This window comes from Sorex fumeus, unplaced genomic scaffold, assembly GCF_029834395.1.
Source record: "Sorex fumeus unplaced genomic scaffold, SorFum_2.1 ptg000058l, whole genome shotgun sequence".
Taxonomy (NCBI): Eukaryota; Metazoa; Chordata; class Mammalia; order Eulipotyphla; family Soricidae; genus Sorex; species Sorex fumeus.
Window position 1 is genome coordinate 13,319,525 of NW_026606115.1, and position 12,120 is coordinate 13,331,644.

A 12,120-nucleotide genomic window follows, 5' to 3' on the forward strand; every position below is an offset into this window, starting at 1 on the left:
TTCACATTTAATAAACTGAAGAGTGTTGCCTTGATTTAATGGCATAGAATAGATGGCATGGGTCACCGTTTGTTTTGACTTATTTCAGAGTTACTAAAAGTGATGTAGATGCGGGGGTAAGTGAGTGGTGGGTAAAAGATGATCCCACGCACCAGGAGAAGACTTTGTTGGATTGTGATAGTCATTCAGTCATTTATTCAGAAGGTGGGTTGGCTACGGTGGGGGATGGAGAGTAACTATCTGCCATTCTAAGGGATATTTTGGTGATATTTGATGTTACATACTGAGAAAATGTATTACAGATTATACTCAAGGTCAAAGCTACAGTGAAGAGTTCTTTCAAGAACAAACCTCCCAACAAGACAAAATACCGAGTTCTTCCTAAGATCTGTAATGCTAACTGAATTTATGTGATGACTTAACACTGTTGCTTCTACACTCATTCTGCCATCATCTACCCATCTTAGACTAGGCTATGGGAGAAATGCTTCCTTCTCCTTTTCCCTTAAACCCTAGCTCTGACAGGAAGTGGTATCCTGCAAGGGAAGGGTCTCCAAACTCAACAGAACAATACTCAGTTATAGTCTTCATTTCCTGCATTGCAACACTTTTCTTTAACACACTAAAGATGAGATCTTAAATACAGGTTTCGAGAGGTGGTCAAACTATATGAGAACTAACCAATCCAATACAGATAATGTAATAGTTCTATGTGGTCACAAGATGGCACTATGACATTTAAGTTCAAAAAGTTACCACTACTTTTAGAAGTGGAATTTTTTTGCCAAAAAAAAAAAAAATGTAGGAAAGGAAAGGAACTAACAGCTTTTGATTGTTTGCCGTTTGTCAGACTCTATGTTCAATGCTTTATAAACATGGTCACATTCTAATATCTCTAACAGTCGAATGAAGTTTTGGACATTTAACAAAGGTACAAATTACCAAGGTACAAAAATTAAGGGCCAAAAAATCTATCTTACTCAATAATTACAACTATTTGTCTGATAACTGTGTCTATTTCACTCCTTAAGATTGATATTTTCCAGGAAGATATGTCCCACAAAGTGGTAACATTCTTGTAACCACAATAACAGTGCAGTTAGCATATTATTTGTTTTCTCCGAATATTTGCCTCTGTAACTTACATATGGATGCATATGATGTATGAGTATAGTGAGTATAGTGAGTCTTCCCAAAAGGAATTCAGTGCCCTAATATGTATCTTATACGTCTTTGATAAAATTATGAATGAATCTCAAAGTAATTTAGCTGAATGAAAGAAACAGAACAAAAGTTGTTGCATGCTATTTGACACCAGTCATATAAAATCTGAAAAAAATCAAACTACTTAATAGTGAGGTAAAACATAGTATTGATTTACTAGAAAGGTAGGGAAGAGAGAGGGGGACCATATGTGGTGCCAGGAATCTATCTCAGGTTGGTCACATTCAAAAAATCACCCTAACTGCTGTATTTCTCCAGCTCTTAGCACAATGTTTTTAAGTTTCATTTATAGAGTAGTATGAATATGTACTTAAGTTGCTGTTGGCATATGTAATTTTGTGACTATACCACATTTTACTTATTCACTCACCAAATTATGAGAAGTGGGTTATTTCCTATGGTTACTATGAAATATAGTTTAATATTATTGTTCCTGAGAATATTTTGTAGTTTTTTGTAGTATATATTTTCATACTATATACACATATATTTTTATTCATATATATACAAATAGATATACCTGTATGAATATATATCCAGTTCTCTTGTGTACATGGCTAGGAATGGAATTGCTGGACCACATGATATCTCTATATTTAACTGTTTGATTAACTGCCATATTGTTTTCCAAAACAACAGCATCATTTTACATTCCTACCAGCAATTTATAAGAGTTCCAATTTTTTCATATTATTGCCGATATTTGTTATAAATCTTCTTGATTATTTCAATCCCAGTGGACATGAATATCTCATTGTGTTTTTATTCCATTTCTCTGAGGTTGAATAGTGTTAGCATATTTTATGTGATTATTAATCAGCTTTACCTCTTCTTTAGAAACATATCTATTTACTTTGTCTATTTAAAAATTATTATTTTATATTTAATCACCTTGAGATACACAGTTAAAAAGTTGTTTGTGGTTGGGTTTAAGTAATACAATGTTCCAACACCCATCTCTTTAACAGTGTACCCTTCCCACCACCAATGTCCCCAATTTCTCTCACACCACCCCACTACCACCCTCCCCAGTCTAACTCCTTGACAGACACTTTTCCTCTTCTCTCCCTTTTTGGGAATTACAGTTTACAATAATAGGTACTGAAAGGTTATCATGTATGACCCTTTACCTCCTTTCAGCATTCAGTTCTTGTCCAGAAGATCAATTCCAGCTATTATTGTCAATTTTGGGGCTGGAGCTATAGCACAGCGGTAGGGCGTTTGCCTTGCATGCAGCCAACATGGCCGACCCGAGTTCAATTCCTCCGCCCCTCTCGGAGAGCCCGGCAAGCTACCGAGAGGATCTTGCCCACACGGCAGGGCCTGGCAAGCTCCCCGTGATGTATTCGATATGCCAAACACAGTAACAACAAAGTCTCCAATGGAGACGTTACTGGGCCCTCTCGAGCAAATCGATGATCAACGGGAGGGCCTTTACTTTACTTTACTTATTGTCATAGAGGTCTCATCTCTGTCCTAACTTCCCTGCCACCCCACGCCCCCACTTGTGGCAAGTTTCCAACATCTTGGACATGGTTTCTTCAACCTTTGGGTATTAGTCTCATATAATGTTTTTATAGCCCATAAATGAGTGCAGTCAGTCTATGTTTGTCCCTCTCCCTTTGACTCATTTCACTTAGCATGATATTCTCCATATCCATCCATTTATGAGAAAATTTCATGATTTCAATTTTCCTGCCTGCTGCATAATATTCCATTGCGTATATACACCATAGTTTCTTCATCTAGTGTTTAAAAGTTATTATAATGCAATTAAATTGATTAGTAAATCTGTTAATGTAAGATTGGTTTAGAATATTCTGTGGGTTTTTAGTGTATACAATTATAAATCAAATTATCTGGAGACATAGCACAGTGGGTCGGGCACCTATCTTGCACGCAGCTGACCCGGGTTCAATTCATCCATCCCTCTCAGAGAACCTGGCAAGCTACTGAGAGTATCCTGCCCACAGGGCAGAGCCTGGCAAGCTACCTGTGACGTATTCTATATACCAAAAACAATAACAATAAGTCTCACAATGGAGACATTGCTGGTGCCCACTCGAGGAAATTGATGAACAATGGGAGGAGAGTGCTACAGTGCTATAATTATAAATCAGCATATGTATATTACATTTTGTTTATCCAAAATTAAATTTTGTTTAATTCCATTCTTGGCCATAAGATTTATGCTATTAAAATGTATTATTGATTTTTAACTGTTCTTTAATTTGTATTTAAATCATAGAACAGATACATTGGTGGTGTTGAGGAATGGTGAAGCTAAATATAATAAGCACAGAGTCAGGAACATTGAAATGGCAAGATCCAAATTTTAATAACCAGATTTAAAGGTGTCTGTTAAGATGGTAGGCTGGGACTGGGGGTGGAGGATAGGAGAAGGAATGTGAAAACACTGGCAAGGGTGAAGTTGACTTTGGTAGTGGGATTGGTGATGGAACATCCTACGTCAAAAACTCATCTATGAATAACTTTGTAATTCGTGGTGCTTTAATAAAATAAAATTTAGAAAGAAAAAAAAGAAAAGATAGTGATTTGCGAATATTCTTCCTTATTTGAACTCCTTTGAAGTACAAAGATTTTTATTTTTGGTGATGTCATTTTTTCTTATGCTTTTTGCATGATATCTAAGGAAATATTACATAATCCAATATCATAGATTTAAGTTTATGTGTTTTCAAAGAGTTTTTCACTTTTATCTCTAACATGATGACTTTGATCCCTTTTGGCTGGGGTGTTTTGAAAGCGGTACTCAGAAGGCTTGGGACTCCCTCCTGGTGATTCTTAGCCAACCACACTGGTGTTTTAATGCAAGACCCTGATAATGCACTATTGCTTGGACCCTGCAGTGCCTGGCATTACAATAACCACACCCAGCGGTTCTAAGGGGCCACCAGAGTTAAACCTAGTAATGCCTGGTGAACCATGTGGTGCAGGGCATAAAATCAGTGTTGGCCCCATGCAAGCCATTTTCCTTAACCATTGCACTATCTTTATTACCCCAGACTTTGATCTCTTTTAAGTAAAATGTTGTACATGTCAGAAGGGTACAAATTGATCATCTTGTATCTGAATACCAAATTGTCCCAGAATCATTTTTTTAAAAGATAGCCCCAAAATATAAATAGCACTGTCCTCCCATTGTTCATCGACTTACACGAGCGGGCACCAGTAACATCTCCACTGTGAAACTTGTCTTTACTGTTTTTGGCATATTGAATACGCGATGGGGAGTTTGCCAGGCTCTGCCGTGCGGGCGGGATACTCTCAGTAGCTTGCCAGGCTCTCCAAGAGGGATGGAGGAATCGAACCTTGGTCAGCTGCATGCAAGGCAAATGCCCTACCCGCTGTGCTATTGCTCCAGCCCTAAATATAAATAAATGGTAGAAATTAATATGTTGATAGATATTCTGGAGAAAAGTAATAGATAAATATACTCTGAGTTTTCATGTAGGGAGTGTAATTGAAATGGGGTAATCAAAGTCCCTTCGTTTTTTAAACTTTCTTTTAATTGGTTGAGGTTCTGTGATTTATAATCCTATTAATGATAGTTTCCCATGCACATAATTCCAACACCATACCTCTCACCATACTAACCCCACTTCCCAAAGGAACCCAGTGCCCATCCCTTTTCAACCTCCCCTCCCACTCAAACTCATTTGTGTTAATCGGTTGGCCCATTGTGTTTTTCTTTGTTATATTCTAGAAAGGGCATATTTGAGGGCTGGAAAGATAGTACTGGGAGTGAAGGTTTGTCTTTCACACTGCCAATCATGGTTCGATTCACACCACCACATGTATTCCCCCAAGCCAAGCCAGTAATGATGACTGAACACAGAACCCAAAGTAAGCCCTGAGCACTGCCAAGTATGGCCAAAAAAAATTTTAAAAAGATATATTTGAGCAAATACTTGAAGGAATTGAAGCATGAAATATGTGACTATCTCAGAGAAGAGATTTCCAGTATGAAAAAAACAACTATCATAGAGGCTGTGAGGCAAACACATACCTAAAATGTTTGTGGAATAGCCAGGAAGTAGTGTACTGAGAAGAGGTCAAGAAGGTGATACACACTGTTGAGGGTCTTGTAAGTTGTTATAAAGACTTTGTCATTACTCTAGAACAATATTAAAATTTATGTGCTTAACATTATAATTAAGCACACAAGGGTAGAAGCAAAGAGACAAGTTAGAGACTATTGCATCAATGTAAGCAAGAAATGAGGCTGTATTGAGTCAGATTGGTTCCCGTGAAAGTGCTGAGATATAATTCAATTATATCACTGTATTACTGTCATCCCATTGTTCATTGATTTCCTCGAGCAGGCACCAGTAACATCTCCATTCATCCTAACCCTGAGATTTTAGCAGTGCCACATTGAAGTCTCTTTCAGGGACAGGGGAATAAAATTCATCATTGTTACTGGGTTTTCTCATATCGAATATGCCACGAGGAGCTTGCCAGACTCTGCCATGTGGGCAGGATACTCTCAGTAGTCTGCCGGGTTCTCCGAGAACAAGAGCAAGACAACAGACTCTGCGTTTTTCTCTTCCGGGAGCTTGATTTTATAGTCTCTGGATCTTGGGCTTTGTTGGGATTACATGACGCTGGGGGCAGTAGGTGGGTGTAACTGTCTAGCTACTGGAAGATGGGGGATCTGGCTGGAGAAGGCACAATCCCGATCCAAGCAGGCTTGGAGATCTCAGCCCCGGGTCCCGCACACCTGGAATCCTCTGCCGATTCCTTCATGTGTGAGGCTCATCCAAGCATGTGGAGAGCGGTCTTAAGCATGACTGTGACGGGTTCCAGAGGTCTTCAGCTGCCGGGGCTCTGCTCAGGGCGGGGAGGGAAACTCAACCTGCCCCCCTCCAAGGGGTCCTGGTGAGGACAGCCAGGAGGGGCAGGAGTCTCAATTATATGTTCATACATAAATTCACTCATTTATTCAGTCACTCATTCATAGCTCTGTAGCTTCTTTTTAATTAGTTTTGTTCAGGTATGGCTTACATACAATAAAATTGTCTGATTTTTTCATTTTATAATTAAATTACAGATTAACCAGGTCTTTCATGGGTGCCATATTGATTACTACTAAAATAGAATAAAACAACTGGATTTCACAATCCTCGATAGTGTTATCATATTGCTCTAAAATTATTACACAATAGTTTTGACATACATGAAGAAACTTACAGCTATAAAAAAGTTATTTCACATAATAAACTGTTTTCAGTAGGAAACAGGTCACTTGGGGACGGGGATGGGGATAGGACGAGATTGGAGAAGACACTAGGCTTTCGTGAAGGGAAGCATTTAACTAGGAGGAGGAGGTGGTGCTGAAAGGTGGTAAAATGTAATGTATGAAACCCTGTCAAGATAACTGGTGAGTGGGAGGCAAGTGGGGGTGCAGTACATTGGTGGAAGGAAGTTGACACTGGTGAACAGATTGGTGTTAAGACAGTATATGTCTGAAACCCAATTTTGAATAATTTTGTAGCTTCATAGTGACTAAATTTAAAATATACATAAACAAACAAAAACAGTTATTTTATTCAAATATAGATGAGAACTTGAAATACAAATGGGAACTGTGTGTTTGCTTTGCTCAGCACAAATCCTTAACAATTTACAAAACATAACTGATGTCATTTGCAGAAACAAATTTCTGGTGTTAGTGAACAATGATTTATTGCCTTTGGGTGTTAATTATTTTAAAATGGGGTGAGTGACAGAGATATAATACACCAGGTCGGCTGTTTGCCTTGAACGTGGGTGATCCAGGTTTGATTCCCAGCATCCCATATGGTCCCCAGAGCTCTGTCAATCATAATTCCTGAGAGCAGAAAACTCCTGAGCATTGCTGACTGTGGCCCAAATACAAAAACAATATATATAAAATTCATTATCACACCATCTGCATACTTCTCGAAGTGGGGCTCATCTAGAGTTGTCCTATAGAGGACCAGGAAGTCTATAACCATGTCTACAATCTCATTGGGAAAAATTAATTCTCTGTGTTTGGATTACCATTAAATGTTCACCCAGTGCAGTGGTTACTATGGTGCTCTGTTTGGCTTGGGGTATTTTAAAAAGCATGCTAATAGTAGGTGTCACTTACTTAAAAAAAAGGTATTTTTATACGTTAATGTGTTTTTGTTCACAATCTCATGATATATTTTACCCTCTTTAAAACGAAGAAGCTAACACTCAAAGAGATGGGAAATGCTGTTATAACTTTAAAATACAAATTTTTCATTTTAAAATGTTTAACAGCATGGCAGGCCATGCTGTTCTAACTTTAATATATAAAATTCTCACTTAAAAATGTTGAATTAATGATAAATTGATAGCTTGTGAGTCAATGAATTCTGACTATGGGTGATCATGGTTTTTCATAGATAAGCTACAACTTTTTATTTTGCTTTTCTTTTTTTGTTATGTAGGAGTACTGCTATTCATTCAGCCACTGATTAGCTGATTGAATTGGGCATCAACTCCAACTTACCTTTTTTTATAATTTATTTATTGAATCACCGTGAGAGTAGTTACAAATGTTTCAGGTTTAAGTCTCAGTCATACAATGAAACACCCGTACCTTCACCAGCGCCATTCTCACCACCAAAAACCCCAGTATACCCCCACCCCACACCCACCCCCTACCTGTGGGGCAGATGATTTCCACATTACTCTCTCTCTCTCTCTCTACTTTGATCACATTCAATATTTTGACACCAGACCCAACATTATTATTTGGGATTTTACCCCAACACTCAGATCTGCTGAAAAGGCAACAGTAGACAATTTGTTTTCTATTGCTGGTTAAGAATAACATATGATGTTGCATGCTGCAGTAGTGGCCGTGCGATTTTGAAATTTCAAAATTTTAACACTTAAACCTGGAGGGATTTCTGCCAAAATTTGCTGGGTTCTGAGATTTGTTCCTGAGTCTCTGGGATCACGGCCGTTAAGCAGTTTGATCAGGAGTCAGAAAGGCCATTCATGGGGGGCGACTAGGGGTCTTGTTGGGGTGGGGAGGAAAGGGCCGGCTTCACCCCCATCCTGTGAGGCCCCACGTGTCTCGTCACTGAGGGCCCAAACCTGACTGTCCAATGGCCTCTGGAGGATGGCAGCCACCGAGCCGCCTAAAGGGAACAGGCGGAGGGACAGCACCCTTTCCCCCCTGGGATGGCCCGGTGACAGTAACCTACTGCGGGGTCTGGATGCATTTCTGCCAAAAGCCACTGAGTTCCGATAAATGTTTCTGAGACTCTGGGATTATGGCCATTATGCAGCTTGATCAGGAGCCAGAGAGGCCGTTTGTGGGAGGTGACTCGAGGTCTCGTTGGGATGGGGAGGAAAGGGCCGGCTCCACCCCCATCCTTTGAGGCCCCATGTGTCTTGTCACTGCTGGCCCAAACCTGACTGTCCAATGGCCTCTGGCAGATGGCAGTCACCGATCCGCCAAGGAGGAGCAGGCTGAGCGACAGTATCCTTTCCCTCCTGGGGTGGCTCGGCGACAGTAACCTACTGCGGGGTCCAGACACATTTCTGCCAAAAGATGCTGGGTTTCAAGATTTGTTTCTGAGTCTCTGAGATCATGGCCATTAAGCAACTTGATCAGGAGCCATAGAGGCCATTCATTGGCAGTGACTCAGGGTCTTGTTGGGGTAGGGAGGAAAGGGCCGGGTCCACCCCCATCCCGTGAAGCCCTGTATGTCTCGTCACTGCGGGCCCAAACCTGACTGTCCCGTGACCTCTGGAGGATGGTGGCCACTGGCTTCCAGGGGGAACAGCCAAGGCATGAAACCTATTCCCACCTGGGTTGGCCCAGCGCCGGTAACCTACTGCAGGGACTGGATGCATTTCTGCCAAAATCCATTGGGTTTCGAGATTTGTTTCTGAGTCTCTGGGATCATGGCCGTTAAGCAGTTCAATCAGGAACCAGAGAGGCCATGCCTCCATTTATATAGCTGAGCCCGAGGTGGTTTGTGGGTGTGTCTCCCACATACCTAACTTTTGGCCGTTTATTTTCTTGGTAAGCTTTGCCCCAAATTTTTGGGGTTTGTCCAAAGGCACAGCAGCAATTTGGGGGTATCTGGAAGTCTGAAGGCGCCATTAGGTTGCTGATGCACTCGCCTCACAGGTGCAGATTGACCTGCTGGCAGCACCATACTCCCTTACAACAACTTTTTAAAAGTTAGTGTTTCTTTAATTCTTTTATAATTTTTATTTAAGTCACTGTGACTTATAATATCATTCATAATAGGGTTTCATGCATGCAACATTCAAATACCACATCTTCCACTAGAGTGTCTGCTTTCCTTCACCGTTATCTTGGTGTCTCCCCTTCACCTCCTTTCCCTGTGCCGTGATAAACTCAGTTCTATATACCAGTTGTAATGTTTTGTTGTCTTTAGCCAATATGTTTCTTTATATCCAACTTATGAGAAAGTATGAGAAAGATTGCATGATTGTCTTGATGAGGCAAAAACCAAAGTTGGTGGGATCCTGTAAGAAACCATTTCGTTACAGAATTACTACCCTATTAGGAATGATAATTTTACTTTCACTATTGTTTGCTGGCATACTCTAATACTCAGAGCCCTTTTGTGGGGAGGAAGTAGAAGCTATGGAGATTTTAGAAACATGCTATGTAACTGGACTAAAGTAGAAGCTGTGGCCTCAAATGTGTCTTAGTTATAGATCATGTGCCTAGCATATATGATACCTAGCATCTCTACTCCCACCCCACAAAACTGCAAATATATATTCAGGTTGACTTCCAAGACATTTTCTATCAGCCTTGAATAGAATAAATACCAAATTCAATGTTAATGTAAGGTGATAAATGTGTGTACAGTAAGGAACTGAATGCCTCCTGAGTGAGCCCAAATGGTTGACATATCTATAGGGAGAAGAAAAATAGAATAAACTTACCACAGTGGGTAAGAAGGTGTATTCCAGCCAATAGGTAATCTTTAAGGTCTCTGGACCAACATGCACAAATACAATGTTTGGAAAAGATATATTCCTTTCAGGAAGATTTTATTTTTTTGTTTTTGGAGCACATAGCAGATAAGGAGCCAAACTTTTACTTTGCCTGAATTCCGCAGATGCAGGTACTACCTCATTTGTAGTTATAACTCACGACAATTATGGACACATGATAATAAATTATTCATTAAGGGGGTGAAGGAGAAAACTCCTTTGATTATGATGGATGCCAAGAGGGTGGAATAAAAGCTGACGGAATATCTGAAGACCTAAAATCATGGGGTTAAATGAAGAAGTCTAGTAGATTATTAGGTATTTGATAATGTGATGAATCTAACATTTACTTACCAGAGGCATAATTTTCCTGAAAGACCATAGGGTGTGTACAGGTTTAGCATAACCCAAAGCACACCCATCATAGTACAGGTGTCAGAATATAGTACATCAAGGCATTAGCTTCTTTAATAATCTATGACCTGCTAGAGTTGATAAAATATTTGAAGGAGGGGTTTAAAATAAGTATTGATACCCACAAAATAATATTGATGAATTATAAAAGAACACAGTAGTGTACTATGGAGCTAAATAAGGGTTTTGAGTTGGAAAAATAGATATATTTACTTATCTTGCATAATAATGGAAGGGAAATATTCTAAATTATAGATATTTTCCTAGTTTCATAAGTTAACATAATATTAATACCCATGTCAGTAGTGAGTAAATTGGCCTTAGAGCCACCCATGCAACTCTGACATAGCAAAGGGATTGTTTGCAAAATTGTAAATGCAGGAATGAGCCTCATGGAATTGTCTCCTTGTGTATAGGGGTAAAAACTGTCTTATTTGAGCTACAGTAATGTGAGCCTTTATACAGTATTTTTAAAATCATATTGATATTATCTATGTTGGTATTAGAGAGATTGATTTTAACATATGCAATCTCAATAATATTTTCCAAAGGAGTTAGAAGATTGGAAATTAAACTGGGGCAACACTGTATTTTCCACGATCATTGTTATGATATTGTAGAAATAACATGAAAGTAGATTAACATGTACTTTTGCTTTAGGTAAAAACAACTGACCAAACACATTACACCTAAGATTGGAACAAAAACCATTGATGCAGGGGTATGGTGCCACCAGCAGGTCAACTTGTACCTGCGGGGCGAGTGCATCAGCAGTATGGTGCATTCAGGCTTCCAGATAACCCAAAATTGGTGTTGTGCCTGTGGCCAGACCCCAACAACTTGGAGTCAAGTTAACAAGAAACTAAACAGCCAAAAGTTAGGTATGTGGGAACCACACCCACAAACCACCTCCGGCTCAGCTATACAAGCTCATTTATTGGCCTTATTTCAGAGATCCATAAATCTTGAAAGAGATCAAAAGCTGCAGTTAGGGCAGCAACTCGGCACAATGTGGGTGAGCGGGCGCACCCTGCAGGGCATATGCCAATAGTTTGTTTGTCTGGAAAAGATGGAAACATGAGTCATGATCCAGAGATACACAAAAGAATCTCCAAACCGAGCAGCTCGCTGCAGAGATGCCTCTGGACATTAAGCCAGGCCAACTTCACTGCAGTGCCTCAGACGAGGGTAGGTGTCGTCGCTCTAACTGTCTCCTAAAAACCCCGGCAGCTGCCAACTTCTAGAACCCAATGAGAAGCGCAGGTACGCAGGTTCAGTGACGACCAACTCCATGCCTCAAGGGGTAGAGGATGGGCTAGTCCTTTTCATCCCCCTGCCCCATCTCCACGGGACCCTAGAAGCCATGCCCACAAACTGCTTCTGGCTACTACTTGAACTCCTTAACGGCCATGATCCAGAGACACACAAAGGAATCTCCAAACCGAGCAGCTTGCTTCAGAGATTTATCCAGAC